Raw genomic sequence first — 26,867 nt, forward strand, 5'->3', positions numbered from 1 at the left:
TCAGCGCTGGAGCAGTTTTCTTGGTAGCAGAATGATGTTTAGCTATTGTTTTGGGTTTAGCGACGATTGCCTGTAAATAGCTTATTGATTATTGATTGGTATTGATTTATGTACTAACACTCTATGTTGAGTCGCGTCGAGTTATATGTTGTTTGCACGGCTTCTGGGATGTAGGAAGTCGGAAGTTTAACAGTTCCGTAGTAGAGCAGAGGCAGATGCTGCTCTTGGGAAAGACAGGATTGTTGTAGCCCTGTAGGTACACAGGGGAAACGTGTGACAAGTGAAGTTGCACGGTGCATTGTCTGGGTTCGATTCGGTGACATCGTCATGTGTTGCCAATAGAGACATTTTCTGTATGAGAGACGTGTGTATGATAGCGAAGGTTACCTGTGAAATTTTGGTCTTTAAGTACCAGGAAACCAATTGGCATATCGATAACGCTCATCACTGAAAAGGTAGCAGGTGTTCTCTGAGCTTGTTAGAAGGACAAAGTAGAGGGAAGCGCTGCTTTGTTAATGAGTGTCATAATTCTGTAGTAGGAAAAGGCAGGATTCTGTGCGTATGTACTACATTTTCTTGTATGAACGAGTGTGAATGAAAAGGCATTTGGGTTGATTGCGAAACTCTAGGTTATTTCTAAAATACCAGAGAAACAATTAGCTAATGCTTGCTAGAAGGGTGAAGTAGAGGGATGTGCTACTTTATCAACGGAAGTAACGATTCCGTAGTAGGGCAGAGGTAAGCGCTGCTCTCGGGACAGACGGAATTCTTGTGAGAAAGGTCTTTTGCTGTTCTTTGGTTAGCAAAGCAGACAATGTAGATGTTTTAGTGTTGTTACTAATCGAATCGTAAAAGTTACAGTAAGAGTTCACGGAGCGGTCTTGTAAAGGAGGGGTAGACCAGAGCAGAGCAGAGCGAGCTGCCGCAGCGGCTGCTGACGTCAGAACGACCACGCTGGGATTGGACAGTAGGTTAGAGGCGTAAAACGCTCCGGATTGGTGCGTTAGTGTAAAGCCGCGCTAGGAGTGGAAGAATATAAAGTGACGTAAACGCTCCCTGATTGGTGCGTTAGTGCGAGTCGCGCTGAGATTGGAGGATTGTGATAGGGACGTAGACACTCCTGATTGGTGCGTTAGTAAGAGTCGCGCTGTGAGTGGACAGAATAGCGGTACCATTGTAAGAGGACTAAACGGTATACGGAAAACGAGAAAATGTATTACCAACCACCAGAAAAGAAGAAATCGTGGTTTGGGAAAATTAAAAGGTGGTTCAAGAAAGATAAAGTAGTTGAGACTAGGGAAGGACAGTTACTTCCTCCACCGAAAACCCCAGCATCTACAATGATTGTAAAATATGGGTATCATACTTGTATTTGGTTAGATAATTGGGTAAAATACACCAAGGACGATGGAGTCCTGGCGTTTCCAGAACATGGTTCCTTTAATTTGGCTGTCTTGAGAAACCTCCGAGACAAAATGATGAACTTAGAACCTAGACCGACGCAGTTTGAGGCATTGACAGGATGGGAAGACGAAATGCATGAACGAGAAAAACAGAGAAGTGGTAGGGGTTATCGATACATGTTTGGTAGATCATACGGACATGAGACACATGAAGACAGGATGAAAAGGTGGCGGAATGCAAGTATGACTGATGGTATGTATCCCGTGAGAATGATAGGAGAGAATGAAGGGAGAAAATGCACTGAGAAAAGGCGGAATACGGATTCGAGTGGGTATGAAGTGAATGATTCAGAAGATGATGTTCTTGATGAAGTGTTTTACAAAAACCCACCACCGTATCGACCAGAACCAGAGGCATTGACACCAAGTGCCCCAATGAGAGAAACATTACGAATAATTAAAACAGAGACCATGTCACCAGAACAAGGGAAAAGTAACTCTGCAAGAGAGATAGAAAAACAGACAGGAAGTAGGGTAAATGATGAGAATTCAGTAGAACTGGCCAAAACTACCCTAGAATTGACTGAGAAAATAAGAAAATTGACCAAGAATCTAGAAGCTGTAACAGTTCCAGTAACAATAGGTCCAGTAATGCCCATATTTGAGAAACAAAAAGATAATGAACATTGTTTGACAGTGCCATACAGAAGCCAAAATACAATTGAGAATACTAAACGGAGTCAAATTGACAATCCGTGGGGACCGGCAATGAATATGTTTGAACCGAATGTTTCAAATAATCCATTTGTAAATCCGATTTATGCTGAAAAGAGCAGAATGACAATGGAAACATTATTATAACCACAAAAGGCCCCAGAACAAAATAATGTAAACAATCCAGTAGGACCTTCCGTAGATGAGTTAAACAAATGGATCAGAGAGTTACAGAAAAAGGATCAAGAATCCCAGTCAATAGATGAGGGAAAATTACGAATGGTATTGGAAGAATTAATAGTAGGAACCATCCCTACTGAGAAATTGAAAAATTACCAGGATGAGGAATTGTTGTTTCTCTGTAAGAGTGCAACCTGGAGAGCGAAAAACATGCATGAAAGATTAGAGGAAATTGCAAATGAAATGGGAATAGATTTTGACAGAGTAAAAGCACTGCAAAAATCCTATCGAGTTGATTTCACTGAGAAGGATATAGAGAACATGAATACCACAGGAAGGATAGTTCAAATTAACGACATAATTGGTTTGTTGAGAAAATGGGAAGATGTTGACAGATGGAGAAGTAAGTGGTGTAGAAGACGTGATAATATCACAGAAAAGACAGTTTCAGCATTTCCCGTTAGAGAGAAAGAAAAGGTAACGACAGAATACCCCATGAGAGAGATTCCAGGGGGAGGGTATGTCCATGTTCCATGGACAAGACAGGACATTTTGTCTTTCACAAATGATTTCCCTAGACTACGTGAAAAGCCCGTCGAGTGGTACCGGCAGGTAGACAGATTTGTAAAATTGGCAAAGGTATTATGGATAGATTTGAATAGTCTATTCGATATAATAGTACCAGCAGATTTGTGGACAGAATGCAAGCTGATGATAAATTTGCCCACTCAAGAGTATCCTTGGGACCCTAAGACCGGAGCTCCCGATCCAGAGGTAATGAAGAAATACGAGCAGTTTATGGCATTTCTGAAAAATAAGGTACCCCCTAAAGAGACTGATTGGGTGAAAATTGACAGAACCCAACAAGAAAGCAAGGAGTCAGTACATGCATATTATGAGAGACTAATTCAGGCTTTTAAAAAACAGTTCAGTGGAGATGAGAACCTGAGTGATAAAGACTTGAGTCATTTCGTATACAGGTTTGTATATGGTTTACGCCCAGAAATTGGTGATATGATAAAGCAACATACAGTTGATTGACAAAATAAGAAAATAGATGAAGTTTTGAGACACGCAAAATATTTCAGTGATGAGATTGAGGCAAAACAACGAAAGCTGAAAGAAAAGGCAATGTGGGCACAGGTAAAGGTAGCCGAACGACAGGAAGCTCAATTGGTAGAACAAGCGAACAATCCAGGAGTAAGACCCCGATTTGGTACAGGGAAAGGGAAAGGTAATATAATATAGAAGAAGCCAAAAAGAAATTCCCATGTCACAATTGCGGTGAGTTAGGGCATTGGAAATCCGAGTGTAAGAACCCTCCAAATACTAATATTGAAAATCGATCGTTGAATCCACAGGTGCGGAAAGAGGTGGGTGGTCAACTGCAGCAACAGCAGCAGGTGGTTACTTCCCAGAATCAGGTGCCAAAACCACCTTTTCCACAGAACAGAAACTCACAGAAGTATAGTTGTTAGACCTGACATCCTTGGCGTGGGTTTTTCCCCTATCTTTTGCCTCTGCTACATGGATTTTTGATGCTGTGCTGGATTTCGTTTTGCTGGTTTAGATGCTTTGGACACTCTGCCACTGCTAATCAGTGCAAGTGCTCCCTGTGTAAAATATCGTATTGATTGGATATACCCGATTGGCATATCTGTATCACCCTGAAGTCCCTAGTAAAGTGCACTGTGTGTGCCAGGGCTGGTGATGACAGATGCTACTAGTGGGTCTGCAGCGCTGATTGCGCCACCCACCTGTGTAGCCCTAAAACAGTGTCTCAGGCCTGCCTGCAGTCCCCGGACTGCCATGTCCTCCTGGCCAGTGTCCACACTGACCGGGCCTAACCCTTCCCTTTTCGTACACGTCAGTCATCCCTATGGAAGGCCCAAGGTACCCCCCTGGGCAGGGTGCAGTGTATGTAGAAGGTAGAGCATGTACTAGTGCAGGTAACATGTTCTGGTAGTGAACACCGGCCATTTTGTGTGTTCACTACTGCAAGGTTATCTTGTTCCATAGGCTAACATGAGGGAGGCGGGTGCCAATGGCTATCCGCCTATCTTCTCATAAGAACAAGAAAAGACATGAGTGTTTGATATCCCTGAGCTCAGCATTTAATAACACATCTTTTAGGAGAGGTTGTTTTTAAATCCTGAGTTGGAGAATAGTACTTTTTAGAGAGTAGCTGTTCTCTTGTCTGACCCTTCTGTGTGCCTGGGCGCGCTTGTGGATTGACTGTCTGGTTTGAGAGTGACAGGGACTGGGGATCCCCCGGGAGGTTGGCTGAGTCAGCCCTCTGCTGAATGGCGACAATCGCAAGGAGAGTGGAGGGAGGAGATAGCAACTGGGATTGAATAGGGCTGTGCCTGCCTGCCACTCTGCTGGCTCCACCTCCTGCTGGGCGGCTGACGACCTTGCACCTCGCTCTGAAAAGAATGTAGAGACCAGGAAAACAAAGTGCTCCAGCAACACCCAGAACTGGATCAGACCGGGCTCAGGACCCGCTTGCACAAAGACTTCAAAGACTTTTGGGGGTATAAGTACAAGACCCCTGACAACAGATTTTTAGATTCGACCATCGAGAGGAACCTCTGCTGAAAGACGGACCGCTGAAGAACTAAAAGGAAGATTGCCGTGCTGTGTGCTCTAAAGGCTGACCTGTTCTGCTGTACAACTGAAGCTGAGGAGAAGAAGGGGTCTTGCTGTGTGCTGACCCTATCCACTTGACGAAACAAGACTTTGCTGTGTGCTGTGTCTTCAACTGAATCTCCAAGGGCCTGAGAAGAGCTGGCCTCCTGTTTCGCAACCCAGGGATAGAAAGGTTGCCAAGACTCAAGACTCTGCTGTGTCCCACCTGCGCTGCTGTGTGCCGCAGGGACCGTGGACTGTTCTACCAAGCTTCTCGACATCTGCCTGTGAGGTGGGCTGGCTGCTCTCTGTCTTGCTGGAGAGTACCGCACCGAGCCGGGCCTGACACCGGTTGCCGCATCAAGAAGATCGACGTGCTCATCGGCACGTGCCTTGCCGCGACCCGGAGGCCTGAAGCAGATCGAGAGTCGTATTTCCCTGCTCTACGAAGCCGCGCTGTGAGTGGCTGACTCCGGTGACGTCGACATCGTCACTGGGGGCTCGTCGAGGGAGTTGTGGAATCCTTGCACCGAACAGCCCGAGGAGCGCTTGTACAACGAGCGCAGCGACACTGCCGGAGCAACGTAGCTGCCTAAAACATCGAGAGCCTACAAATTGATTCATTCTCAGTGAGTATCGAATCACTCAAGAGACTAGAGACTATCATCTTACGATCCCGACCAACCAAGAAAGCGAATATTGTGTAAACCTGTGATGCTTGATTTCAACTGCGGAAACTAGATAAAGATATATTATTTTTGATATACCTCACCTGTGTGGTCTAAGTTTGTGGTGTGCGGAGGGGGGATCATTGTGGTGTCTACGTGCAAATACCTTACACATTGCCTTGGGGATAAGCCTGTCTGCTCGAGCCAAGCTACCTAGAGGGTGAGCAGGGGTTATCTACCGTGTGTGTCCCTGTACCCTGACTAGAAGCAAGGGTCCCTATTTGGTCTAAGGTGTATACCTCTGCCAACTAGAGACCCCCAGATCTAACAATAGTAAAGAATCGGGATTCTACAATGAAGAACAGGTAAATAAACCATCACACGCTAGCACTGTTTCACAGTATTGGCTGCAACATGATGAGAGTGATTCAGAAATGGATTATTGACGGTGCCGAAGGGAGGAAGAAGAGTGCGTACTTGGCGCAACTCTAGAAGTAGACCAGACAGGACCATTTGTAGATGGGAAGATTAATGATGATAACATTATTTTCCTAGTGGACACTGGCGCTACTCGATCTACTGTTAGATCAGCTGATGTTAAGAATCTTCCTCTTTCGGATGAAACAATCAAAGTAGTTGGGGTATCTAACCAACAGTTAAAAACGTACCTTACAGAACCCGTAAAGGTTAGTATAGGGAAATTTTCTGAAATGCACCGATTTGTGGTGTGTGACACCAGTCCTGTGAATTTGCTAGGTAGGGACCTGCTGTGCAAGATGAACTGCACTATATTTTGTACTCCAGATGGAATAGCTTTTGAAACACCAGATGAGGATGTATTGTACAAAATGACCATAGCTAACAGAGAATGTGAAACTATTGGAACATATGCAATATATAATCCAGATGAACTGCCCAGAGAATTGAAACTGTCTGTAAAAGCAGAGGTTTGGGATTTTACTGGAGAAGATGTAGGGCTAATGAGAAACGTAGAGCCAGTAAAAATTACTGTCAAAGATGGAGTTAGTTATCCAAACATTCCTCAGTATAGATTGACACCTGAAATAATTGAAGGAGTAACTCCAATAATTGAGAAAATGATCAAGCAGAGAATTCTGAGAGAAACTTTGAGCAGTCCATGTAATTCACCCATAATGGGCCTGAAAAAGCCAAATGGGAAATTCAGAATAGTGCAAGACCTGAGAAAGGTAAACAAAAACGTTGTACCATGTTGTCCCATTGTACCAAATCCATCAGTCATTTTGTATCAGATTCCCCATGATGCAGAATGGTATACAGTAATTGATTTGTGCCATGCGTTCTTTTCCATTCCATTGCATCACGACAGTCAGCAAATTTTTGCATTTCGGTTTGGAGACCGTATTTTGGCATGGTGCCGAATCCCACAGGGGTATACCGAAAGCCCCTCAATATTTAATCAATTGTTGAAAAAGTAATTGGAAAGTCTGCAAATGACAGAGAGTTCATATCAGGAAGGACTTACCGACTCTCCGCCATGGCCCGTATCCAACGATCCCAACCGTCCACATATCGGCACTAGGACCCCGGGGCCGGAAAACAGGCAAACCGTATCGGGACCAATAACCAATCCCTTACGTCTGCCACTCTTACAGGAAGCACTCCCTCAGCTCCCGAGAGGAGGCGGGAGTGAACCCGGAAGTACTGAGGAGACCGTAAAGAAAAAGACCCAATCACAGGACAGCAGGCGCGAAGAAGCCGGAGAGAGGAAGTACACAGAGGACGAGGCGTTGAGCAGAAGAGGTGCGGAGTACGACGACCACGGCGGAACCAGAGTAATCCGAAGCGAGGAGGAGGAAGACGACGAGACGTGGTGTGAGGAGTGGTGGATACCTCAGGAGGAGGCTGGAGAGCGGCCGCAACTCGGGAGAAGAGTTGCGGCGGAGCCGGTGAGTGGTACGGGACCGGGTCGGGGGGATGAAAGCGGGTGATTACAGACAAGGGAGGTGGGAGGTATTGGGAGAAACCGGGAAACTGCGGGCACGTTCAAAACTCTTACTTCTTGTGCACAGAACCCCTTTCTTTTGCCCTAGCGTGATAGCGGTAGCCCGAGAACCAGGAAAGACCACGATAACCCCTAGCCTCTTGAAGTCCCCTGCCTTTCTTGTTAAATTGTTGCATGATTGATGTACATCTTGTTCTGGCACGTCCCGGATTGAAAGACGTATCATCACTCCTGGGTGTTGGTGAGGGAACTATCCTGACCTCGTGATATATAGATTGGAACACTGACGAGCTCCTTTTTCTTTACATGCTCATGAGCCTCCGGGGGAACCCCACAACCAAAGAAGAAGAACCCTCCCGAGGGGAAATTACCGACAGGGACATCTGGGAAGGAAAAGAAGAACTACCCGAGGACACTGAACATTATTTCGTATCTCCGACCCCTTTGAACACAGCCTTGAATAAAAATCGACCATTATCCTCCTATATACAGCCTCCGCGTCTGTTTATCCGACCTGCTCTCCCACAGTTCAGTACTAGTGCAGTATATCGACGACCTCCTTGTGGCGTCGAAAACTCGTGAAGCTTGTGAAGTAGACACTATAGCCTTACTAAATCACCTGGCAGATGGAGAACTAAAAGTGTCCCCAGCCAAACGGCAGTATTGTAAGAAAGAAGTACAGTGTTTGGGACATAACATTGGAAAAGGACTGAGGAAAATTACAATGGACAGAATCAGAATCATAAAAGGAATGAGAGCCCCCATGACTCAAAGAGAAGTGAGAATGTTTCTGGGAATGGTAGGGTACTGCCACCAGTGGATCAGTAACTTTTCGCTGATTGCAAAACCTCTGGTACGGCTAACAAGGAGTGATGTAAAAGATCCCCTTGAATTAAACAAGGAAGAATTGGCAGCATTCAAATGATTGAAAGATGGATTTGTGTAAAGCCCCAGCATTGGGTATGCCTGATTATGAAAAGAATTTGAGTTATATTGCAGTGAAAGAAATGGATGTGCACTCTCTGTGTTAATCCAGAAGCATGGAAGATTGAGGAGACCGATTGCATATTATTCATCGATGCTTGATCCAGTAGCTGTAGGCTTACCTGGTTGTCTGAAAGCAGTAGCAGCAACGTGTCGAAGTTTGGAGCATAGTGAAGGAATCGTGATGGGATATCCTTTGAAAGTGTTTGTACCTCATGATGTGGCGATTCTTTTAACAAGGAGTCGTACTCCGTATATGACACATAGTCGGCTGACTAAGTATGAGAAAGTCATATTAGGTGCAACGAATGTGAGCCTTGCAAGATGTGTGAATGTGAATCCAGCAACGTTGTTACCAGATGGTGAGAATGTGGAAGTGAGAGATGAAGCAGATCATGATTGTTTGGATGTGCTTGAGTATTGTACGAAACCACGACCAGACATAAAAGATGTACCTTTGGCAGAAAATGATTATGTAATGTTTGTTGATGGGTCATGTTTGAGAACAGAAGAAGGAGTGTTGAGTGCAGCATATGCAGTGTGTACGGTTTCCACAGTAATGGAAGCATCCTATTTGAAAGGAGTGAAATCTGTCCAAGTAGCAGAATTAGTGGCTCTGACTCGAGCATGCAAAATTGGGAAAGGTGTGAGAGTGACTGTGATAACTGACAGCCAGTATGGCTTCGGAGTTGTCCATGATTTTGGTCATTTGTGGCTACAAAGAGGTTTCCTAACCTCAAGTGGAACTCCTATAAAGAATGCTGAAGTGGTTGGAAAGTTGATTGAGGCGATACAGCTGCCTAAACAATTGGCTGTGGTGAAATGTGCAGCCCATAACCAAGGGGCGGATTATGTTACTGTTGGCAACCGTTATGCCAATGACATGGCACAGTACTGTGCCAGAAATCATTATTCAGACAATCGAGCAAAGGAGAAAGAAATGACTTCCTATTCCTTAATGTTTACTAACGTTGTAGGGACATGGGAAGAAGTGAGGCAATTGCAGGAGGAAGCAGGAGATGAGGAAACAAGGCAGTGGGTAAAAGCAGGATGTGCACCAAGGGAAAAGGATCATGTGTGGGTCTATCGAGATGGAAGACCAGTCATGCCTGATAGCATGTTGTCTACCATGGCACGGATGTATCATGGCCAGGGACACATAGGGAGAGATGCTATGATCAGGTCGTTTAAGCAGACCTGGTACAACCCAAAATTCAGAATCATATCAGAGAGCCTATGTCAGAGATGGTCAATTTGTCAGCAGTATAATCCAGGGAGAAAGACAGTGGTCAGCCTGGGAACTATAGGCCGAGAAGGAGGGCCTTTTACCAGAATGCAAATATATTTCATTGAGATGCCAACATGTAACAGATTGAGGTACGTTCTGGTCATAGTCTGCCTATTCTTCAGGTGGGTAGAAGTATACCCGACGAGGAGAAATGATGGATTGACAGTAGCAAAGCCACTTTTGAAGGAATTCATCCCAAGGTTCGGGTTCCCAGTGACCCTTGAATCAGACAGAGAAGGGCATTTCTATAATGAGATTGTGAAATTGGTCAGTGAAGCAATAAATGTACAACAGAAACTGCACTGTGCCTACCGACCAGAGGCTTCTGGTGTGGTTGAGCATATGAATGGTACAATCAAGAACAGAATTGGGAAAATGTGTTTAGCCACAGGAATGAAATGGCCTGATGTCTTGCCTCTAGTTTTGATGACCATACGTGCAACCCCAGATAGAACTACAGGGCTAAGTCCTCATGAAGTAATCATGGGACGTGCAAAGAGGCATGCTTACATACCAGTCAACAAACTGATGACGATTTCTGATGACATGGTGTTGGAGTACTGTAAAGGCCTGGCTGATGCAGTTCATTTTGTGTTTCATCAGGTTGGAGTGGATGCCACCACCCTTGAAAAGAAGCAAGCCCATGATCTAAGCCCAGGAGATTGGGTGAGGATAAAGGTCCACAGAAGAAGAAACTGTTTGGTTCCCAGGTGGGGAAAACCAAGACAAGTCATTCTGACCACGACGACAGCTGTGAAGTGTGCTGGACTGAAAAACTGGATCCATGCCAGCCATACCTTGAGAATACCAAATCCGGTGGATAGCAAGGAGAAAGAGTACTATGATGAATCAGAGTCAAGTACTGAATCAGATCACGAAGAACCAAAAACACATGAAGATCCTGAAAGGGTGGAAAACGAACCAAAGCAGATTCTGGTCCCCAGAAGTGTCTCTCTGAGAAGAAGATTGCAGATTTCTGACAGCTCAGATTCTGAAGACGAGCAGAGAAAGAAAGGTCCCAGTAAAGAACCTAAAAAGAAGGAAGGTAAAGACAAAGAAGAAGCAGTAAAAGAATGTCAAAAAGAACAAATCCCAGATGAAAATTTGAGAGAAATTCCACCTGAACTAATAAATTTGAATGAAGAAGGGACAGTTACAGAGAGAGAGGGACAGATTGCGGAAGACCCCCGAGGTGGTGTAGGGAACTGCAACATCCAGTTAGGTGAAGGGACAAGTAGTCAGCAGGAAGATTGCGTGCCGGAGATCCGAGGAGGGAAAGAAGTAGGGAAACCAGAACAAGTGGTGGATAAAGAAACTGGTGAAAAGGAAAAGCAAGTTGGGACAGAATCAGAAGAGAGTGGGAACGAAATACCTGAAGGTGGAGTTCTGAGAAAGAGAGCTTGGAGAGAAGAAAAGAATGAAAAGAATGTCAAAGAAAGTAAATTGAGAAGAACTGTAAAACCAGAAGTTTGGCCGAACAAAGTAAAAAGACTAAGATATCGACTGTCTCGAGTGAAATCACCAAGAGCTGAACAGGTGAATGAAGTCACGAGTCAGGGAAAATCAAAGGAAAAAGAAACAGTTGTAACAAAAGAATCCGGAAGAACAAGAAAACCTAACCAAAAGTATAAGTCGCCGGAATGGACGTATGTGGCCCTGCCTGAAGAATCCCAAGAGGCAGATAGTCCAGGAAATCCAGAGGAGGCTTTACTGAAAGTGATTAAAGAAGAAGAATCAGAAATCCTGAGAGTTCACTTGTCCGACATTGGAGAAGAAGAAGCGGAGATTCAGGAAATTCTGTATCCTGATTGGGTGAAGGAGGCAAAGGACGATGAGATGCCAAACTGAATAATCAAATAAGCTGTTGATGTGGAGAACGATAATAAAAGAGAAGAAGTAGAAAAATTAGTAGAACCAAGTAGAAGCTTAGAAGCTTTGGGGTAGAAACTGGTCACAAAGTAGAAGAGGCTAAGTCAAAAGACACGGTCTATTTTAGAAAAATGGCTAACACAGATGGTAGTAAAAGTAGATGTACATTCATGAAAAGATGGTGTAAAACATGTTGCTGTTGTACAGGATTATTAATGCTTTTGTGGAGCATCCTAGCTCTTGTAATATAATTTAAAGTCACAATAGATACAATAGAAGGAAATGGTCAAAACAAAACATACATAGGTAAAATTTCAAAGGCAGTAAGATAGGTCTATTAACGATTTCTCTAATAATGTATTTTCAAAATTATTGTATGAATATGTAAAGAATATGGATGTAAGGGACTGCTACGTCTGCATGCAGTTACCTGCTTCTGTGGCAGAGGGAGTGACTTATCATCACCTTCCAGCTACTTACGGAATAACCTGTAGTGTAATAGCTAGCTTATTTTATGAGATAGGGAAATTAGAGTATTATTTTTCAGATGTAGATAACATTTTTGCATTAGTGCCTGCTAATAATAAGCTAAATAAGGTAAGACCTGCAAAGGTTTTAGGTGAATTTTTCCTAGAGACTAGTGAACTAACATTAGAAGCTGTGTTTAAATATAATTTGACATGCAGTTTGCAGAAAGAAGAAAATACAGTTTTGAATATGGTTGAGGAAAGAAGGCATAAGATGCACAAAAAGGCATCAGAAGGAAAGGTTGAGAAAACAGCTTGGGACATAGAAATGGAGAAACACCTGACAAAAGGAGAGTCAACACCAACAATAGCTTTAGATAGGCCTGAGAAAGGAAAACTTTGTATAAGAAGGAATCAAACTGCATATGATAACCTGTTTGTAGGTAATAGTGAGTGCCATGATACATACCGAATCATGGGTGGATGGGGATTCAAAGGTGGAAGAGATCCAGTATTTCCTGGAATATATTTTATCTGTGGGAACAGGGCATATTATCGTCTGCCAGACCATTGGTATGGCACATGTTGTGTAGGCCTGGTATTTCCAAAAATCTTTCACATGGACAGGGAAGAGGGTGTAAATAGTTTAAATAGTCATTTAGTGCGAAGAAAGAGAGAATCTTGGGCAGAAATTGTGGGTGACATCTTTTGTGCATTGATACCGGCAGTGGGAATAAAATTAGAAGATTATCTACGGTAGTGGATCGCTTGTCAACAAGCACTGCTCATGGATTCTTTTTTTTTTTTTTTTTTTTTTAAAAACCTTTATTCGTGCATCTTAAAAGAACAAATACGGGCCTACAACCGTCAGGCCGGCCACGATACAGTAAAGCACTGATACCCACATTACAGCCCCCGTGCATCAACGGTCAGGATTAACAACAGGTTATGAGTTACATACTGGAGATATCTTTGAAACCCGAGGAAGGAGAGGTGAAGGTTAATTTTAAGTTTTTGATAATTTTATCAGAGAAAAAAAAGTCAATGAAGGATAAGAGCAAAGTAGATTCGAGTCCGCAAGATAGCTTCACCACACGGGCGAGCAGCAACATCAGTAAGAACAACAATGGGAGTAAAATCTCAATCAGTGAGGCGGTGCAGAGATATATCAGGATAGTCACATGAGCAAGTACGCGCCCCTCCAGAGCCGCCCCCACTCGATCCACCCCACACCCGGACCCCGAATCGAAGAAAGTAGAGCACAGAGACATAAAAGAAGAAAGGCCCATAGAACTAATTGAGAACAGAGTATTACCCCCCCACCCTACACCAATGCGGAGGCTACGGCCTACCCCCCCCCCAGCATAGTGCCTGTCGCCCAATGAACCCGAAATATAGAGAAGAGAGAAAGTAGGAACAGAGTAAAGAAGGGAAGAAAGCAGAAAAGAAGGTGGGGAGGAGCCCACTGGACACCAGAGCGCCCCGAACCATCAGCCAGTTATGGCCCCCACACACTGGAAGCCCTCTACGCCAAAAAACGGCATGCAAAGATACCATGGCACCACAGTTTAAGCAAGGGATACAAGTCGCGACGAGTGCGCGCAAAACATACATACAGTCCCAGTCCCAGGCCAGCCCGTCCATAAACCATAGCGATAGAAGTCAGTCTAGCCCTGGCCCGATCGCGGGCTTGGGATTAAACCAGCTCCTGCGTGAAGGCCCCGTGTCCCGAGCAGACAAAGACAAGATGGCCGCTTGTGAGAGGATGGTGAAGTAGGATCACGAAATGGCCGCCGACCACCGATTGGGGTCCCTCGTTGCACCACATAAAATCCAAACCTGGCAAGTAAGGTACAGGAGTTCCAGAAAAAGGCAGCAGTGGGCCACCGCGGACGGTCCCTCGAAGCCGTTAGGTATCGCTCAGCAGGATAGCCTCGCGGACGCGGTGAGGCAGGGAACAATGAAGCAGGCAGCCATGACCAGGGGGACAAAGTATCCGCAGTTGAGGTGGAGAGCGGTGGACCCTGGGCGCCGGGAGCGCTAGATGAAGGCACCAGTGTAGCACAATCATACACCGCCGCTGCGTCCCCGCAAGAGGACAAGAGCACCGGGAGACCCACGCCCCGTGGATGACAAACAGTGCGCTCACGGCCCGCAGCCGACAGTATGGGGTCAAACCTCTCACTCAGCGCCTGCAGGCCAGCGCACATCTGTAGTTGAAAGTCCCGCAGGACAGCCAGAACGGAGCCGCATGTCAGCGGAAGCTGGGCCCCAACATCGGCAGCAATCCGGGACGGCACTGTGGAGCTGGTGTCCGGAAGAGGGAGGGCGAAGTGGGCAGCGGGCGAGACCGGAGTATCACCCCCCAGCCGCGAGCAGGCACTCAACGCCATGTTTTGCCGCTATACGGTGCAATGGCCAGGGGGGGGGGTCGTGGCAAGGGGTCAATTCCCCTCAGGTCTACGCCGCAACAGGAAAGGCCGACAGTCGCTTATCTTCTCGCCGGTCCCCCTCGCCGCTGGCTAGGCAATAGGCAAAGGGGGCAGCAGCCCCCCGCAGCCCGGTCCTCAGAGCGGGGCAGGAGACTCACCGCACCGGGGCCCACCCCACAGCTCCAGCCCGTCAGGCACAGGGTGCAGAAGGTGTCCGGCCGTCTCTCCCCGGGCTCATCCGGCAACGATCCATGGTGCGAGGCGAGATCGGGACCGCGGGGCTCAGGTTAGCGCTAGCTGGTCCGGTAACTGCGGAGCTTCCAGGAGGCCGGCAAAGGCCGTAAGGGCGCAGGGTTTCAGTGCCGAGGACAAAAGCACCCAGAACTCGGGCATCCGGGCGGGTTGAGACTCCGGGAAAGCAGCAGCGCGGTCAGCGCGTCTTCGCACACGGTGCACCTCGAGAATCGGCAAGGATGAGCATCAGGATAGTAGTCCGAGGCAACGGACCGACGGAGCCGGGCGCTCAAGCGTCTGCTTGCTCATGGATTCTTATTGGTTAATACTGAAATGGTTGCCATGCGTGCTATGGTGATGCAAAATCGACTTGCCCTTTACACTCTTTTGGCAAAAGAGGGTGGAGTCTGTGGAATGCTGAAAGTTCAACATTGTTGCACTTACATTCCAGATGAAAGTAAAGATCTAAAAGTTTACATTAAAAATAGTACTGAATTGCACGATGAACTTGTACCACTGGAGGTTGAAGATGTATGGACAAGAATGGGAAAGAAAATAGCTGCTATTAAAAATTTCTTAGCTAAAATAGGTAGTACTGTTATAGGTAAAATTCTGTTTCCATTAACATGTGTGATAGTTGCAGTATTAGTGATAAGATTAGGGTGTATGTGTTGCAGGAAAAAGAAAACAAATAATAAAATAAAAAGAGATAAACTTAAGAGAAAAGGAAAAGATCCAGAAAAGGATTTTGAAGAGATAGCCTTAGATGAGTGGAAAGACAATATGTATAAGAAAGCAAAAAGAGATGAATATGAAGAAACTGAATTTTGAGCTATGAGTAAGAAGTCATTTCAAATTTCCGTAAAAGGGTACTAAATTTGGGTGTTTTGTAGTGATAAAATCACCAAAGGGGGGATTGCTGGAGCGAGGTTTTTTTCCTAAGAATTGTATACCTCCTCCATTTCATCATTTTGAATTAACATGAATAATTGATTAACATTAATAGTAATAATTGTTTGCTGTGTTTAATTAATCAACATTACTAATTAGAAAATACACGTGGGAATCCCATTTGCATGGCCTAATTGATATATAAACTAATTTCGTACGCATACTAATGTCAGATATTTAGAATTTGTATGTTAAATGTTGCTTTTGTGATGCGATTTGTGAATCGTGCTTTAAATTGTGAGTATAAACTGCAATGCGTGTTGCGTTTGCTAGATAAATACACACACATAGAGGGTTTAGTGAGGGAATAACATTTTAATAGTCATTTCAAAGTATTAATTACGTTTTATGTCTCTTTGCTTAAGTTGACCTTTCTGGAGTGGCCACAAAATGGCTGCCATCCCTATTTTGACGCACAGACAAGACACGGAAGTCACTGAGTGAAGTGCGCCTGCGCTGAAAGATGAGCAACAAAAACCTCGTCCTGACCCCATGCAGACTTTACTCGTGAAGGACATCCTGGGAGGAGTGCCAAGCCTCAAACAAAGGACTTTCTTAAACTATGAACTGTTATAATTGATGACACTAAGGACACAACCCCGCATGGGAATCAACATGCCCTGAATGGACTAGAAACTGTTGCTACTTTATTAATAAATTGAGAGCTGCATCTAATGCAACATCTAATGCATGGGAATCAGGAAGAATAATCCTGGTTCAATCAAAGTTGTTCAAAAATATGTATTGAAACATTTGTTATTAAAAATGTACTATAAAAGTAGACCAGAGAGGGTAGGACATTATCCCTTGCATACTTTCACTTTATCAGATTGCCCGACGTTATGCTGACGGAGAGGACGGTGACACTGCTGGACAGCTGCTTACCAGAGACTCTGATGGACTGATCAGATGCCCAATTAAACTTACGAACTGATTCTTTGATTTATGGGCATAGAGACAAAAGATCTGAATTTGACATAGAGGACGCCATTTAGCCACATTAGGTAAATATGCGAACCAAAAATATTGAATGCTATATGATTTCCTTATGCTTTAATTAGATAAACATATTATTACATTTAAAGAACTGTGTCGGGTTATTATTTGAAGTATTTCAATGTATATTGTTTAGAAGAATTGAGTGTTGCTATTCCCAGCAACTGGTTGATCCATGGGAGGAACTGCTAGGTTATAATGTATTGAGATCCTGGTGAGGTAGGGAGGTATAGGTAAGCTTGTTGTTACTCATCAGGTGATTGGTGCAATCTTTCTCCCATTTCCAGCGCATGGAATAAAGAAAGGACCCCCTCTCTCGAGGACCATTGATCTGAAGGTAGAATGAATGATTGGTGTTATGGGCCCCACCAGTGAAAGAGTGAATGAAATGTAGTTGTAGAAGAAGATCTGTGGTCTGGTCTGTAGCGAGGGGATTTGTGGTATTCAGCGCTGGAGCACAAGCATTGGCATAGCCAATAGGTCTCGCCTTTGGGATCTTATAAGTATTTAGCCATGCAACAGTTGATGTTGTTGCACCAAGGATATTGTGCTGCATAAGTAAATACTTATAAGGTCTCAAAAGCGAGACCTATTGGATATGTCAATTCTTGTTTCACTTGCATGTAGAATGCTCCAAGACTGCTCGGTTAGGCGCCACTTAAAAACATTACAAGAAAAATGAATGGAATCACGACCCTACAGCTAGAAAGCACAGTTTGACGGCACGGCTTTCCAAATTAAGTGACCTGAGGGCTCATACAATGAGACATCTCAAATAAATATTAGATGTGTTTGTAATGCAGTACAGACGAGCTCAAGACCCTACAGGGAACAGAAGCACAAACTACTCATAAAATAACGGCGCATTTGGACAGGTACCGTGGCTAAAGCATTCCGTGTCGGCTTTAATTGGACAAAGGGCTCGGTTTGCCACCTGACTGCATAAAAATCCAGAGTGGGGCTAACACCAGCGCTGGCGGCACTGCAGAATTCCAATTACTGCAACAGTATGTTACATCGAGGGCCAATTAACTTGATGCTGAAAACGAAGCCCTTTAAAATTCTGCAACAAGCATCAGTTCTTCTCCATTAACAATGGCAAACAGACTCCAGGGCTGTCACGCGACCTTTCCGTCTCGGTGTGCTTTGAAGCACTTCCGCCTACCTACATTGATCGAGCGCCATGGTAAAGAGACAAACATGGCTGCCTTTATATACAGATGTCATATTGAGCACAGAGATATGAATGCAGTGTAAAATGTCTGTCTACCTGTAGGGTTGTTAACCTAGTTGGTAGCTGCGGTGCATCTATACTATAACGATACACAGTAAAAGTAACAGTTTGTTCGTTCATAGATTATTCCAGTCAGAGGCGCAACTAGAGGGGTATACAGGGAGCGAAGGGAAAAGCAAAGTCGAGGAAGACTGAGTAAGGTACAGAGGCGAGATGGAAACTAGCATTGGCATAGCCAATAGGTCTAGCGTTTGGGACCTTATAAGTATTTAGTTATGCAGCAGGTCCCAAAGGCGAGACCTACTGGCTATGCCAATGCTTGTTTACTCATGATGGGACAAAACAAAGTCACTCGTGGTCCATTGAACGTAATGCCCTGGGTAATAATTCAGTCGGCAAGCGAACAGAATGAGTCACGTGACGAAGATAGAAGGCCATGACAGTCGAACTTTAGTAGAAATCGTGGCGATAGAGGACAACAATCTTTCTTGCAAATAGTGTTTGGAGCGGGCATCTTTGAGAGTGAATACTCCCTTAACATCCACGATGTCGCATATACGGCCCGCTCAATACAACGAGATTTCAACATCCTTGTTAGCTTCCATTAGTGAGCAAGGGGACAGCATAATATTGAATACGAGGTTGTCATACTGAAAAAAACAAGTTTCATGTGTATATAATTGTCTATCAAAATGACTCGAACATTTCATTTACTGTGCTACTCTCTTTATGAAGGAAAGTTATCCGTACCCTGTGATAAGAGGGGGCGACAACCACATTAGGGGCAGTCTTGTTAACCTGCCCTGTGTGTTAGACCTATAAAGGACCCCTGGACCGTGCAGTCAAGTCAACAATCACCGTGATTGCTAAATACAAATAAATGCACCCTCCCAAGAGCTTCTGTGAACATTGTTATATAGCGCTTACAGCACAGGTCTTCGCCTTAAGGCGCTCTAGTATAGCAAATGAGCAGTGAGGACAGAAGACACATTCTGCTGCACAAAGACTAGTGCACGCAGCTGTCTTGTTACACCACCAAAAATGGGCAAAAAACATGGCTCCGATTGTAACAAATGTGAGACAGAGAAGCAATAATTTACGACGCATTGGTGCGTATATTTGGCGAATGAAGGGATTCCATGGTGCTTGGATGGCAGTTTCTTGCTGATGCTATGTGACGTTTTGTACTTGTGGGGGGCAGCAATATCCTGTTGACCCGGAGGTGCGTCATAAACGTTTTTAGTAATTTACTCCGCCAAAAATATATTAAGGAACACACATTTAGCCATTTTCTTTTGAAGGACTTTTTTGAGCGGAAGTCTTAAATGCTCAACTACCGCTGAAATCCATACTATTTTCACTAGTGAACTCTCACAGATGTGATTTGACGTTGCGCAATATTCACCATTTCTGCAAAAAGGTGTGGGGGAATAAGCCAACCTTTTCGATGTTAAAAGACTGTCTTAAAACAGTTGCATGCTGGAACAAACATTGCTACGTGTGTACCTGGGTTGCACCCCCGAACATGTATGGCATGTGACTGACTGCGCCCCGGCCCCGCTGTCTCTTCAGAAGCACGAGTCTGGTGCAACCTTCCCCTCCAGCTCCCAGGACCACCCCTGAACAGAATATGCCGGCTGCATAAAATTACGTAATTCTAAACTGCAGTAATTACGGAATTCTTGACAATTATACTTACTGTCACCCAAAAAAGTGAATTGCAAAGACCGTGGCGGCTGTACTGGTATTTGCAGTCGGAACTGAAGCGATTCTTTTAAAATAACAAGCACTGAAACACAAGCGTGAAAGCTAATTAGCCCGCCAGTGGGGCTCGCGCTGCAAGTAAAAAAAAAATTAAAAAAGGAGGCACGTCTGCTGGTTAGTGGTGTACGATGTGCGTGCACCATGACGAGAGAGTAAAGCCAGATGGCACCTCTGCTCGAGATTATGCGCGTAACCGCACGCTCTATGCCACCCAAAAAGCTGTGGTGGGCTTTTTCAAGAACACTCACTAAATGTCTCGCCAGAGCAACGCATGCGCTGGCTCAGGCGAGACCTAAAAAAGGACGCGAGTGGTGCGCGTGCGACGGTAAAACTGAAAGCAGGCTGGCGAGTGGTGTGCGATCTGCGCGCACCATAACGAGAGATGAAAGCCAGATGGCGCCTCTGCTCGTGATTGTGCGCGTAACCGCACGCTCTATGCCAGCCAAAAAGCTGTGGTCGGGCTTTTTAAAGCCCACTCACTAAATGTCTCGCCAGTGCAGCGCATGCGCTGGCTTAAGCGAGACCTAAAAACTGGGCCTAGCAGGCCATAAAACAGGCCGACAAACAGCCCGAATCATTTGTGTACGCAACAACCCAAGCATGGTTACAGAAAAAGAATCAAGTACAAAGGAAAACTGAAACACAGGTGGTTGTGGGGAGCAGTGTGCGTGTGCGTGTGTGTGGGTTTGTGTGTAAATAAATCTGCGTCTATGCTATAGCACGTATAAAACGATAGATGTGAAACTGGTGTATGTTTGTGTACAGGAGTCGAAATCGGTCTACAGAATCAATCACACATCTGTGCACATTATTGTAAGCACTGTAGCACAAGTGTGTGGGGAAATAATGGTGTATAAAAAAAACGGGTCCTCTACCACCCGAGTGAGTGTGTGGATGTGTGCGTGTACACAAACATAAGGGTGTGTGCAGAACAACACTGTACAGTAAATGAGAAGCATAAGTGTGTACACAGTAACAAGAATGTGCAGAGATACACAAGTATGTGCGGTTACACAAGACTATGTAAAGTAAAACAGAATGTAAACAATACAGTAACAAAATAGCGTTGCCATAATCAGAAACACATGTACAGCTCCTCTCCCCTAACTCTTAAACAAGCACCAAGAGTGACAACAAACTAAGGAGATGCTGCCTGCAAGATAGACTGATACACGTACACTGTCACTGGTGCCAAGCAAAAAAAAAGAAAAAAAAGTTCAACCAACACACTGAAAACAGAACTTAAAGATTCAACTATTTAGAAAGGGAAAACTTGGCAGTTCATTTTCTTCTACACAACAGCACTTTTTATAGTCACTGTAAGCTGAGTGGTGCTGCTGTGGACATACCTGCAGTGTTTTCCATCGGGGCTGTTGTGCAGAGGATTGTGTGTTATACACCTGCCTGCTGGGTGTTGGTGCCACTATTGCTATCCCCCCAGCCCTCCGTGAGCACTGCACACCACTGGAAAGAAACTGAATGTGTCAGCAGACTCCTGGAAATCAGCTGATTTGAGAGAGTGAAAGTGAAAATGCAACGCTGTTCTGACGGGAAGCCCCTCCGGAAATGTTATCCTCGCGCCCTCTGCTCTTCATTTCTTTGCATTTTTATTTTTAATTAATGCAAGCATTTGCTTACTTCTTTAGCTCTGAAGATTACAAAGTTATGGAGTGCAAAAAATGAATACACCCTTTTTGCTACAAACCACAAATATTTAAGACCTCTGATTTCATCCAAATATTTGCAGTTTATCAAATTATTCAAACGTTTAATGTTGCCTCGCATAAGCAGCACAGTGCAAGCTTTTGCTGCCCATATTCAGCGCTGTTTACGGAATAATCAACCCCGGCCTGTGGAGTTGCCGAAAAAGTTGGTATTCACAAAACAGACACAGGATATTGGGTAGGTAGGTAATTCATACGGACCCCGAGGATCGAGGGCATCACTGTTATTCTCACAATGCACATAACAAGGAGGAAACCAACATGTCTGAACACAGCAGGGGGCAGGGCGGTTATGCCCCACATGATAAGGCGCATAGGCACACGACAGCACCTCTAGAATAGTAATTCACAGACGGATCTCCTCCCCCTCGGGTCTCTCTGGACCTTGGCCACTTTCGAATGCCATTAGCTGAGGATTTTTTACTACTCTGGGTTCTTTCTCAGTGCTCTGTCAGCTGGCAGAAAAGTGTCTGAACTCTGCCACGGCAGGAACAGAGTAGCCAGAGCAGGGACATCCACGGCAGCTGCAGCTTAGAAGGAGCTGTACGTTGCAGGTGCACTTCTGTCCCCTTTAAATCCAGCTGCCACATGTGATCACACACTGTGTGCTCCTGACTAATTCCGTTTTTTCATGTGCGTAACAGTCAGTACGGGAAAAAACATACTGAACTGAGCATGTCCACCCCTATCTAAATGACAGTATTAAGCACCTTTGGCAGGGCTATGAGATTCGATAGGAATCACCATAAACACTATGTTTGTGTCAGAGGGTGGTGAGAGGGCGGAAGCAGCAATGGGCGTAAAGCAACTTTAAACAAAAATAGTTCACTAAAAGGCAGATAAAGAAAGTAAGAGTAAGGAGACTGTGCTTGGCCGGTGACCCTTAGTCTTGACAGGAAGTGATGTGTCGGCTGAGTGAACGACTTAGGGGGCAGCAAAAAAGAGCGGTGCAGCAGTGAACCAATGGTAAGTAGCAGGCAGGGGTAAAGTGATTTCGTCGAATACACCAGGTTTTGCAGACTCAACCTAACAAGCAGTGAAATTCATGTAATGGGATAAATGTCAGAAATTATACACTTTGTGCAGTGTGAAGCTTGGGAGAAATGGCCTTGAAACTACCGAAAAACATCTGAACTGCTTTTGGACAGTCACTCATCTACTTCCTCCAACATGATAGTACTGGAAACAACTGTGGTGCCATAATATTTAACAAGTATCTTATTATTATTTTTTTTATCAATTCTTTATTGAAAATTTTCAAAAGTACATAAACATTGAATAATTTACAATAATCAGTCCAAAAACAGAAAAACATTATGTTCATGAATAAGATATGCAATAAAATAAAATATGGAGAAAAGGGAGACAGGAAAAATAAGACCTCAAAGAGCAAAAAATAAAATTTAGTACCATAATTACTGTTTTCAAACATTGATAAAGTGAAAAATAGAATAAAAAATGTATATTCACAAAAAATAAAGAAAATATAAATTTTAAACCAAAATCCCTAGTGTAAACCCATGAACATCACACGCATTGGCAAAGCCAACTGGTTTCACCTTTAAGACCTATGGAGCTGTGCAGCATGACAAAAATAAGGAGAAAAAAAGCTTATGATGTGGCTAGCCGATGTGGATTGCAGTACCGGATGTCAAGCTATACTATTGGGCTTCCCAACTGCAGGTGATTAACGACTGGGTCTTTGTGGGGATGGATGAGCCGGCCTACAGAGTAGATAGGGCATCAATGTTGCAGGGTAATTGCGAATCCCTCTTGTATTCCCGTCAAATGGGCACGACTGGCCGGAATATACTAGGGTGGTGGTTCAATGTCGGAAAGACGCAAACAAGTGCCTCAGCTGGGCTGTGTGGCTGACGAGCAGAACTCCGCTGTGGGCGGGTGATTCTCTCAGGGAGGTGGCAACGCTGACGGGATTTAGGGACTGGTGCCTGATTGGCATCGAGTACCTGGGAAACCTATGGAAGGGTGAATCACCCCATTCGTTTGAATACTTGCAGAAAGAATACGACATGAACGACTCGCAGAGATACACACATTTGCAGCTCTTGCATGCGCTGCATACCCACATCCAACAGGGGGCTTCAATTCCAGAATACTCCCCGCTTGAAGACCGGCTATTGCTGGACCCCATACAATGGAAGCCCACTTCCACGATATATCATAAACTAATCAACAATCTCCCAGATCCCTTGGTCTCCCTTAGGGAGGCCTGGGTAGGAGACCTAGGGAAGTGGCTATGCACGTCCGATTCAGGCTAGTGCAGCTCAAGATCTTGCATCGCGTCTATCCTCGTACCAACCTATACTTCTGGGGATGTGCCACGTCTGTGCAGTGCATTCGGGGGTGCGGAGAGGAAGGTACCTTTATACACACTGGCACTTTGGCGTGGGTCTCCCTTCCATGTGTTTTTGCTGGTTATAGATGCTTTGGGCACTGTGCCAGTGCTGTCCAGTGCCACAGTGCAAGTGCTCCCTATGGTAAATTGATGTATGGATTAGTGATTACATGATTGGCTGGTTTGGTTTACTTGTCAGACCCTAGTACCGTGCACTGAGTGTGCCCAGGGCTTGTAAACCGAATGCTGCTGGTGGGCTTGCAGCACTGGTTGTGCCACCCACAGAAGCAGCCTGTAAAAGTGTGTCTCAGGTCTGCCATTGCAGAGCCTGTGTGCAGTCTGGTACTGCCATGCTGACTGGGCAAGTGCACCCACTTGCCAGTCCCTAAACCTTCCCTTTTCTGCATATTAGTCACCCCTATGGTAGGCCCAAGGACAGAGTGCATTGTAAGTATAAGGTAGGACATGCCCCGGTGTGTGTGGCATATCCTAATAGTGAATTACAGCCATTTTCGTTTTTCACTATTGCAAGGCTAACTGTTTCCCATAGGCCAGAATGGGCAGTTTGATTATTACATCTTATAATCCTAACGGACTCAGGAAACTAGGTATAAATTCGAGTTTAGTATGCCTGAACTCAGAATGATAAAATGCATCTTTTAGTGAAGTTGGTTTTAAGATTCTGTGTTTGAAAATACCACTTTTAGAAAGTAGGTATTTTCTTGTCTAACCATCCAAGCCTGCCTCTGCTAGGTTGTGTATTCCTTGTCTGGAGTTTGAGTGACAGGGGCTGGGGGATTCCAGGAGACCGGGTGAGCCAGCACAGGGCTGAAGAGAGAGATCTGCATGTAGATGGGTGGGAAGAGTTGCACCTGGGACCTGAATAGGGCTTTGCCTTTCCCCCCACAATGCCTGCTCCACCTCTTGTGGTGCGTTTGATGTCCCTGGCCTGCACTGTGAAAGGAAAGAGGGACTCACGTAAACAGAGTGCCCCAGGACTGACCAGAACTGGTTTGGACTAGGCAAAGGCCTCTCTGCCTTCACAGAACAAAGAGAAACTGTGTATAAAAAGGGGGACCCAGACCCCAGAACTTTAGATCACTTTTGGGAAACAAGAAGAAACCTTTGCTGAGGAGAGGAACCAGAGAGACTGAGGAGAGATTATCCCTAAGCTTGAGGGATTGGCCTGCAGTGGTTGCCTGACTGCCAAAGAGAGGAGAGAGGAACTTTGTGTGTACTTTCATCAACTTGTCAAAAGATCTCCAAGGGCTTGAGAAAGAGCTTGCCTCCTGCTGAAGTCTCAGGGAGAACAGACTTCAACCACCAGCTCCCCAAGAGTCTTTTGGAAGTGCCTGCTTCTGTGCGGGGCTTTCTGAGGGACAGCGTGTCGCAAGGAGCTGGAAGCGCAATGCACGAAGAAGAAGTGTGTCGCTGAACTGCCGCTGTCGCTTGACAACGCGAAAGCGCCTCACGTTGCCGGAGAAGAGGATCGGCATCGCACCAGACGCCGCCGCATCGGAAAAGCGTGTCAACGCCGCTGTCGGCGCATCGCTGGGACAGCGTGTCGCCGCTGTAGTTGTCGCATCATTGCCAAAGCGCCTCGCATCGCCGGAGAAGAGGATCGACGCCGCATCAGATGCCGCCGCATCACCGGGAAGCGTGTTGCAGGGCCTGTCGCGGCTCAGAAGAATCGTTGAGTCGCCGCACGGCCGTCGGGCGTGCACGCATTGTGTCGCATCAAGAAGAAGACGCCATCTTTGTCGCATTGTATCGGATCTTCATCGCATCACGGCGTTGCGAGCCGCATCACCATGAAAGCGCAGTAAGAAACCGCCGCATCACCTACCCTTTGCATAGAAGAACAGACGCATCCCCTACGCATCAGTAGGGACCCAACGCATCACCATTCTTGCGTGTAAGGAACCGACGCATCACCTTCCCTGCAACACTTTCGTTGTATCGCGTTACGCATCCTAAGGTACATTGAACTCAAAGTGTCCCATTTTAACATCTAAAGAGAACTAAGCTAATTCTACCATTTTAAGTACAGCATTGTGAATTTTTGTCGTTTATGGTCTTGTGTTAAAACTATATAAAGAATACTTATTTTTTTACTACAACTTGTGTGGTGTCCATCTGTAGTGTTGTCACTGGGTTACTGTCTGTGTTCACAAATGCTTTACACACTGCCTCGGAGATAAGCCTGTCTGCTTGTGCCAAGCTACCAAGGGGTTGAGCAGGGGTTATTTTAGGAGTGTACCCCCTTACCCTGACTAGACACAAGGGCCCTACTTGGTCAAAGGTACCTACCTCTGCCAACTAGAGACCCCCAAATCTAACATTGGTGGTCAGCGGTGGGGAGTCTGGACTTACATTTGTGACTCATATACAGTGATTGGAGAACACTTCTAGTGAGTGCAGACCAAAACGCGACCACATACTTTTGGTAGATTGTTTTTCCTGGGATTTCTATTTTTGCAAAGAACTGCCAAGTTTAACCACCATGAGCAAAGCAGCATCCATAGCATCTGTTGATCTTGATTGGGAAGAGGAGAAACTGGAATGCTACAATGCGAAACAGCTAAAGCACTTCTGCAGAAAATTTTAAGTTGCAATGACCGGTCTCTCCAAGAAGGATGAGTTTCCAAAAGGCTATGAGGGCCTGGGTCGCAGCAAGGAGTACCCCTGAGAATGAGGATGGCCCTAGAGGAAACAAGCATTTGCAATGCAATAGGTCTCGCAGTTATACGAGTTTGAGCTATTGGCATTCTAAATGACAGTGCCTTTAATTTATGTTTAAAAAAAAACAAACTTAAATAAAAAGCATTGTCATTTACAATGCCAATAGCTCAAACTCCTATAAATGCGAGACCTATTGCATTGCAAATGCTTGTTTTGTTTCGGTCGGTGTGAAGTGCACAGAAATCCTCCTCATTACGTAATTTCAGCAGCGGTGATCTCAGCATTTCCGGGCGCAGAGGGGAGCAGTTA

The 26,867-nt window shown here is 45.2% G+C and overlaps 1 protein-coding gene across 1 annotated transcript in view; it reads right to left on the bottom strand.

The window, feature by feature from the left end:
* Window positions 1-21,283, bottom strand: part of LATS1 (large tumor suppressor kinase 1) — a 299,556-nt gene extending 278,273 nt beyond the window's left edge. Inside the window, exon 1 of the mRNA XM_085612217.1 lies at window positions 21,146-21,283. The gene's annotated coding sequence lies outside the window, so the exon portion shown is untranslated. The remainder of the gene's footprint in view (window positions 1-21,145) is intronic.
* Window positions 21,284-26,867: the final 5,584 nt, after the last annotated feature.

Source organism: Triturus cristatus, chromosome 6 (genome assembly GCF_964204655.1).
Source record: "Triturus cristatus chromosome 6, aTriCri1.1, whole genome shotgun sequence".
Taxonomy (NCBI): Eukaryota; Metazoa; Chordata; class Amphibia; order Caudata; family Salamandridae; genus Triturus; species Triturus cristatus.